We start from the raw sequence: 8,953 nt of genomic DNA, 5'->3' as shown, positions 1-8,953 counted from the left end.
ATTTTGCCTTTTAATTCTAGTGGTCAGTTTTATTGTCTTTTTTGATCTAAAGAGCTAATTAAAACTTCTCAAAAATTATCCTCAAGTAATTATTACAAAACTCTGAAAAATCGGCTAAATTGCAAAATTTATACATTTTTAATGATCTTGTAATAACAGTTAAAAGCCATAAATATGCATATATAAATAATACCCTATGCTATTTGTAATTATTTTTTGCTACAGCGTTAAAAGATATTAATTTAATTTAATTTTTTTACAACGAAAAAAACAATTTTTTTTATTTTTGTCATTTTTTCAGGTGCTTTGCGGGATCGGAAGATGACGTCCGATTTTAATAATTCTTTTTTTGTTCTTCTTGTACTAACGTATCGCAACTTTTCCGCACTATTTCGACACGAAATTTGGAACTTGAGTTTTTTCGCACCACCCTAATACCCAGCTCGCGGCTTAAGAAATCCGCATAACTTTGGCCTCCTCATTATTAATCTTCATGCCTTAGTCCTCTCACGGCTTTTAATGCGCTCACAAGCGCCTACAACCCTATCGCTGGCTGGCTTATCAATGCCTGAATGGAACAATAGAATATGCTGTATAATGAGGGAATTTAATAGTGAATATAGATGAGGAAATAGAAAATAAAATATCTCATTTAATAGGTGGAAAGAAAAGAAATGTGAACTTAAAAACCGGAAATATGACAGTGCGGTTTCCGGTTCACCTAGTTAAAGTGGGGAAATGGATCGTTAACGAAGAAATATTGGAAAGATAATACTACTATGGCCATTTAAAGACATTATTTAAGCGATAATCATTCTACATGAGTTATAGCTTCACCGAAATTAACCTGAAAATATTGGACACATAGAGCATGCTGTATTTTTACAATTTTGTATCCAAATTTTCATTGCCATTTTTGAGCGAAAAAATAATTTTTCCATTCCGTATTCTATTTCTGAAAGCTAACTAGAAGTAAATATGAAACACTGGGCTCACTCAAAATAATTGCAAATGATTATACGCACCTTAAACTTCGCTGATATCGTGAACTGTGGAATCTGCAATTTATTTATTTTTTGAGTTTCACGTTATGGATGATTTTTTTTACTGTCTATAGAATCTACTTGCCGATATTCTGACTTCTAATATGGAACTCCTTCCTTTTGCTTTTACTTTTTTGGCCGTTACCGCTGACATCTCATTATGTGGTCACGCTTGTCTGTCGACATTTCCGGTACACTGCGGGCCAATGGGCGGAAGAACAGTCTTAAAACATAGGGCTTAAACCAATTCAAGTGATTACAACTACGTAAATACATGGATATCTGTATTGCGTCATGAATATTACGAGCCCAATAGCCATGGGTACTTTTTCAAAATAAATAGGGGAGAATGGCATGTGGTTTTTAACAAAACCTTCATTGAATTAAATTAATTTTGATTTCTTCGTGAGTCTCTTTTGAATTTCTTCATTTAGCACTGGAATATATTTTAATATTATTTTTTTCCTTCTCCAATTTAAATGTTTAAAATACTTGATTTTAATGGATGCGATCATGTTTGTAGGTCATATTATCAGTATTTGTTGCGTGAACAGCATATCGTGCAATTTGTAAAAAAAATATATGGACACTGTCCACTGTCCATTGGACAGGTATTTCATGGTAATTCAATTATAAGCTTGCCTTTTATTTCGAAATGGCGTACGCTATTTTATGAGTTTAAGGTCACAATACTAGTTCTTATATTCCACTCACAATATTCCTTATTCTTAATCGGTCTCCACGTTACATAATCATTTTTACGGGTATTGACGCCATTTTCAGGGTTGATAAAGTTCAAAGACTTCGTCATACTTGAGCGGCTATCTTCAAAGAAAGAGAAGGCATAAAATCGACATTCCTCAGTTCAAAAGGGCAGCGTTGTTGTAGGCTAGACATATTTATCTCCCCTGGTAAACAGTTGGAACAAACCTTTCGATGGATTCTTAGCGGAAACGCCATTTATGAATCTTCTTGAAACGCGATAACGGTCGAGATAAGCTATCGGTGAACATCATTCCAAATCTTCATGTCGCATTCTTTCTATGAGATCGACAATTATGTAAGGAAACAGACAGCTTTGGAAACAGAAAAGCGAACAAAACGGGACGAAACTAAGGAAATAAAAGCCAAAGTACAGTGAAACCTCTCTCTTGAGGAAATGGAAGGTCCACGAAAATGTGTCCTTATATGCGAGTGGTGTCCTTGCGTTACAGGTTACTCCCATAAAACTTCATTTTTTTTTCTTCACGTTTTACTGCACAAGTATTTTAACGTAAGAATTAAAGGCTACCGAAAGAAATTGTATCATTATAAATACCAAGTATGAAAAAATAAAAAAAACGAAAAAAAAACTTATATCCACAAGTCAGTTATTCTCAACACAATTACATGTTTTTCTCAATGATTATACAAATATCTCACCCAGGTGTAAAGAATTCATTCATTTTAATTTCGTTTTTCCCTTAGTGATGAATGCCGGGGGTTTAAATTTCCTTAAATACATCCAAAGACATTCTTTTTTCATTTTTCTTCTGTATGTCGTTGCATCTTTGCTGGTTTGAGCATTATCGCCGTCTTATTACCCCAGAGTATATTTTTAACGACTTCTTTTTTAGAAGCCAGAGAACCTAGTAGATGTGCCAGGAAACTTATGCCAATAGTATCTTAATAAGTGAATAAAATCCCAAAAAAAGTAGTCTGTATCGGTAAGGGAGAGTGCACGCGATTACAAAACCTTTCCAGAGGTGTCCGTGAGTGAAAGATGTCCGTAAGCAGAGGTTTCATGTTGACTCTCTTGTAAGTAGACTCACACTTTGTTAACCAGCCCATCTTAGATCGTCTATTTTGCATATTAGTTTTAATTGGTGAACAAATTGTGTCAGCCAAACTATATCTAGAAAGAAAGCACTTGCAAAATGTTCATTTTGAAATATTTATGAACATACTGTGCAATGAAAGAGGCCAGTTTGAGTGTTAAACGAAATACTCTAACCGTTGAGAATGCCTTCCTCATCATGTTGAAGAATAAGAATACAGCTGTTACTTGCATTTAAAAGTTATCGTGGAATACATTTTGCGTGTGAAACGTTACAGAATTTCCACTCTAGAATTCGAATACTAAACGCTTCCTCAAGGCCACGACTTCAGTCCTTAGTGAGTCCTTCCGTCGCTCTCAATGGGACACATAGAAAGTGGTATTTCCATGAGGTCGTATGTTACTGTCGATTACGGAAGAAGTCTATTAAGTGTTGATAATTATTGTATTTTGATTCAAGCTGGAAAAATATTCGCAAACAATAAGCCAATTTAATGCAAGTAGCTATTGTCGGTATTCCTCTTCCTCTGATATACTACCGCCGGATATAAACTATTAATTACCATAAATTGAAGAGCTCGGCTATACCGTGACTGAATCAAGCCTCATGGTCGCGTCCATCGGACATACGTCATTCTCAGAAGATAGCTTGTCGTTTATAAATGCAAAGAAGCAAATGGAACTAAAAGAATAAGGTTCAGTGTTTTAATGTTAAATGAAACACACAAAAAAATATTACGCACTTTTGCATTTACTTAAAGAGGTCTGATTCTGATAATTACGCTAAGTGCGTTGAAACCGGTCTATGCCAAATAACTATAATAGCGTTTAAGATACTATGAATTTAAGCGAAGTCAATTCGCCAACGTCTTAATTTTCTCAACGGTGTTTGGAACGTATGTTACAATTGTTATGTTATTGTTACATGCTTCAAAATTTTTGGTAGTTTGGTGAAAAATTACAATGATACTGATAGAGACTCAAAGCCTGCTGAATCAAGGACAGGAATACAGGGTGCGTTCTGAAAGTAATGCACTTATTAAAAAAATTAATGACCATTTTATCGCAAACACTTTAAATTCTTGAAATTACTACTCTTGGGATTCTACATATTTTTTCCAGCGACTCTGCCATTACCGGTACGCGCCCAGGAAGGCTTCTTCGGGAACCTCTCGCAAGGAGCTCGTCACGACTGATAGTCTCTTCTAAGGTCGAAAAATGAGCCCACTTCAAGGCTGCCTTTATTCGATGTAGCAGAAAGAAGTCTGCCGGGGCGACTTCAGAACTATAGGTGGTTGGGGCAGCGTTTGAACCTCAAATTTTGCCAGGAACTTGTGGACTCGTAAAGCGTTGTGGCAAGGCGCTTTGTCGAGATGGATTTTCCAGGTGGTGGAGATGTCTTTTCTCGTCCTGATGACCCTTTTTCGGAGTCTTTCCAGCACGTACTTGTATTAGGCAGCATAAATTGTCTATCTTAGAGAAAAAAATTCATAATAGATCACTCTTTTGCTGTCTAAAAAGACAATGACCACTGATTTCACTTTTGATTAGCTCATTCTTGCCATTTTAGGGATTTAACTCTTCCTGGCCCTTCTTAAAGGACTTTAATCGCCTCAAAATTTGTGAATAGGACAGAGCAGTAGTCACGCAAGCCTCACGAATCATTTTGTTCGTCCCCTCAAGGGATATTTACAGTTTAGCGCTAGACGCGCTAGCGCTAGCGCGACGTGCAGAGGTTTACCTTCACTGACGTCCTGCCGCTTTCACAGACTGTAGAGCAATGCATCTGGTTTTGCATCAAATCTTAACGTCCACCTCACCTACTCCAAGTGGTTTGATCCTACTCCAACCAATATCAGTGGCGCAGGTAATTCATTTGCATTACTTTCGGAACGCACCCTGTGTACATTTTAGGAAAATGGGATTGAATATAATCACTAGCTTATTTGAAAAATAAAGCTTAAATAAAGGATATCATGCTGGATTTCTTTATTGTACATTCATATTGCAAACCCTGATTCCATTACAGCCGAGCACTCTGAATCCGGAATTCCCTAATCCAGGAACACACATAATGCGGCAATATTTCCAAGGCGTGCTTCGCGAGAAACTTTTTCTGATTAATAGCATTTGTCTTCTCCTGCTGAAACTGTTTCGCTCTCTCTCAATAAAAATAATTCCTGTTGTATCTGTCGACAATAGAACACAGCTACTCTTGTAACACTTAAGTGCCCTGTCAGAAAGTTTTACATGCGCTGTCGGTGCGATGCAGAGATGACTCGACTAGCCCAGGAGGACCTTAGCCCAGCCGGGCGCCCCACGGTCTTGGCGGGTCGTGGATCAGACCGAAAACTTATAAATTCGTTTTCTTTATTATTATAATTGTTATTATTGAAATATTCTACCGATTAAGGTACGATTCCATGGAGTACTTGAGAGGCATTCTGGGAGCCTCCCCCTCCTTCAAGCACTTCCCTCTTCAAATCACTATAAGGCTTACTCCCTCTCATTCTATTTAAAAATCCTATTCTCTTTCTTCCTCTCCCTCGTTTACCCAACATTCTAACACTGTTTTCAACATGCCCTCCCCGCTAAGTACTCCCTCCATTCTTACCTTCTGTCTCTACCATATCTCATCTAAAAGCTGCCTCTCCTCACCCACCATGCACAGGTTTTCGTCGTTTCTCTTCCTCCGTACACTTCACCTTCTCCATTCTGCGGCACACCCTCATATCGAGCGCCTCCAGTCTTCTCTCGTCCTCCTTCCTAAGTGTCCACGTTTCTGCACCGTAGAGCGCTACACTCCAGATCAAACTTAATTAAACTTTTCTTTAAGCTCTTGCGTAATGACCCTCTCACAAGCGCCTTCCTGTTCATCAATGACTCCTTTGCTAACGCAATTCTCTTCCTTATGTCCTAGCTACTGTATCCCTTTTTCTCTAATATGCTGCCTAAATAGTTGAATTTCTCTACCTGCTTAAGTTTTTCCCCACCTACTTTAATCTTGAGTCTCACATTCCTCGCTCGCAATGCTTTACAAAACCGCATGACCTTGGTCTTCTGGCGGTTAATCCTCATCCCATATTCCTCGCAACTCTCGTTTAACGCATCTACTAGAGCGTACAGTCCCCTTGCTGACTGGCTTTTCAACGCATAACCATCCGCGAATCTCATTGATTGAAACATCATTCCTCCCACTTTTACTCCAGCTTCCAACGCATCCCACGCTTCTCTTACCATCTCCTCAGCGTATACGTTAAAAAGGAGCGGCGATAGAAGACAGCTTTGCCTCACTCCTCGGCCGATGCTCACCCGCCCAGATTCACGGTCCGCTACACTCACTTGTGCAGTTTGGGCCATATACAGCTTACGAATCAGTCGCCTATCCCTCCAATCAGTGGCGGATCTGTGGGGGGGGGGCAAGGGGCCTATAGCCCTCCCCCATTGGGTATTCAATTCACACTAGATAGAATGGCAAGTTTTTCCAACCCCCACTACTGCTGGAATTTTAACCCCCACTTACCCCCCCCCCCCCCTTTGTCCCCTATCCTGGATTCGCCACTGCCTCCAACCTATGCCTTTCTTCTTGAGAATCTCCATTTAATTTATCCAGTTCACCCTATCAAATGCTTTTTCAAAATCTACGAAACAGGTATACATGTCCTGGCCATATTCTAGGTTCCTCTCCATGAGGGACCTCATCGCTATTGCATCACGAGTTGACTTCCCTTTTCTAAAACCAAACTGATTTTTAACTGACCAAAATACTCGTTTGCCTTCGCCTCCATTCGTATTTTCAGTATTTTCACTATCACTTTCTCCGCGTGCGAAATTAGGCTAATCGTCCTATTATCTCCAAACTCCAGAGCTTCTTTTTCGGTAGCGGAATGAGAACCGTCTTTACGAAATCCTCCGGCCAAAATCCCCCCTCATAGATCCATCGTACTAGTTCGAAAAACCTTCTCTTCTCACCTTTCCCTAGACTCTTACGAAGCTCACTCGGGATATTGTCCAAGCCTACTGCTTTCCCAGCCTTCATATCACGATGTGCTCTCGCGATTTCCGCTTCTAGGAACTCCGGCACAAGATTATCCTCCTCCACCGCAATTTCCTCCTCTAAATTCAATCTCTCCGGTCCTTTTCTTCCGTCATACAGGTCCTCCATGTATTCCTATCATCTACTCTCTCCCTCTTCTCATCGCCGTCAGCATCCTTCCATCCTTAGCCTTAGTTTTAGACATGACTTTTCCTCTGATGCCGCCCGATGGCGACTTAAGTTTTGCGTACAATGCGCATCCCTCTCCATTATCATGAAACTTTTCTATTTCCTCACTGTCTTTTCCATCAAGCCTCCCTTGCCCTTTTAGTTTTACGCCGTAATCGATTATTTATTTGCCCATACATTCTTTTACCCTGTTCTTTGTCTGCCTTCTTCCACTTCCACCCATCTTTCATTTATTTTATATTATCTATGCCATCTTTATCCTTCTACTGTCAACGTAGCCAATTGATTTCTCAGCCGCTATTCCAGTTTTAATATTATTCCACCCTTCCTCCACATTCTGTGGTTTCTCAATCTCCCGGATACTATTTTCCACTAAATTCTGATATTCCCTCCTCATAGTCCCCTTCAGAGCTTCTACATTCCATTTCTTCGCCTTCTTTCTTTTTTTTCTTTAAAGTCATTTGAATCTGACGTTGTATTTCCAAAGGACTAGGTTGTGGTCTGAATTCGCATTCGCTGCAGGGAAGCTGCGAGAGTTTTTCACACTATTCCTAAACCTCTGTCTTACCATGATGTAGTCTATCTGATATCTCCCCATATCCTCTGGGCTTTCCTTGTTTACCCTCGCCCATTATGGTGATTGAACCACGAGTTTGTGATAATTTTTTTCAAAATTCTGCTGCTTTCTCTCCCCTGTCGTTCCGTGTTCCTAGTACAAATTTTCTTACTTCGTTCCCATCCCTCTCTTTCCCGATTGAAGCGTTCCAGTCCCCCATAACTACTAGATTATTCCTACCCGGGGTTTCTCGAATTATTTCCTCGATCTGCTCATACACCTCATCTACTTCTTCCTCCCAATGATTACTAGTGGGTATGTAAACTTGAAACACCACGAGGTTGGTGGGTTGCGCCTCAATTTCTATTACCTGAATCTTATCGCTTACCTGGTCTATACCTACCACACGCTTACCCATCTTCCCGTTTAATACTAAAGCTACCCCTCGCTGACTTTTCTCTCCTCCACTATAAATAACGCCATACCCATCACTCTAGTTGCCCCCGCAATCCTCCCATCTCACTTCGCATAATCCTAAGATATCTATCCTCCCATTCTCCATTTCCTTTTTGATATTTTCCAGCTTCCCCTCCCTCATCATTGTCCTTACATTCCACGTCCCTACATTAATGCCGACTTCTTACTCTCAATCTTCTTGGTCTTATTTTCTTCTTCCTTGATTGCTGCTGCTGTTGATGGTGATGATTAGTCTCTGCAAGGATTTCGCATGTTGAAGACCCCGAGGACCTTGCCGATCTCGCTGCTGTGAACGACACCCGCCCTTTGCGGACGGGTCCCGTTCGATGAGTTTCCGAGGCTCATTTGGTTGTACTCCATGTTTTCAGGGAAGGGATGGTTGGTAGGGTTTTCCACTTCCATTCCAACTGTGCTTTTTATGTGACACCATCACGTGGACTACTCTTCGACGTATCTGACATGGGTGGCCCTACTGGGAATATTTTAGAATTAATCCCGCCAGTGCAGCTCTAGGAGTCAAAGGAACGCGCAAGCCTTTTCGCCGCGACAAGGTTGTTCCCAAAAGGAAAGGGGGTATTATTATTTATTCCAAAGGGTTATATTTATATATATAAGGGTTATAAGGGTTGTCATTACTTATTCCAATAACATCATCGCAGGATTCTAAGAAAGTGCAAGGAGACCTCGAGATATGAGTTTAATTCGTTCCGTAACCTTGCTCGGGTGTCAATTTGCTCGAATTTCAAAGCAATTTTCTCAATTGAAATCCCATTAATCCGTTCCTGCCCAAAAGTGTTCCCTCAATTGTTTTCGATACGTGTTTTTGAATAAGAAAA

The sequence above is a fragment of the Ischnura elegans genome, chromosome 5, assembly GCF_921293095.1.
Source record: "Ischnura elegans chromosome 5, ioIscEleg1.1, whole genome shotgun sequence".
In the NCBI taxonomy this organism is placed as follows: Eukaryota; Metazoa; Arthropoda; class Insecta; order Odonata; family Coenagrionidae; genus Ischnura; species Ischnura elegans.
Note: the sequence above shows the minus strand (reverse complement) of the source record.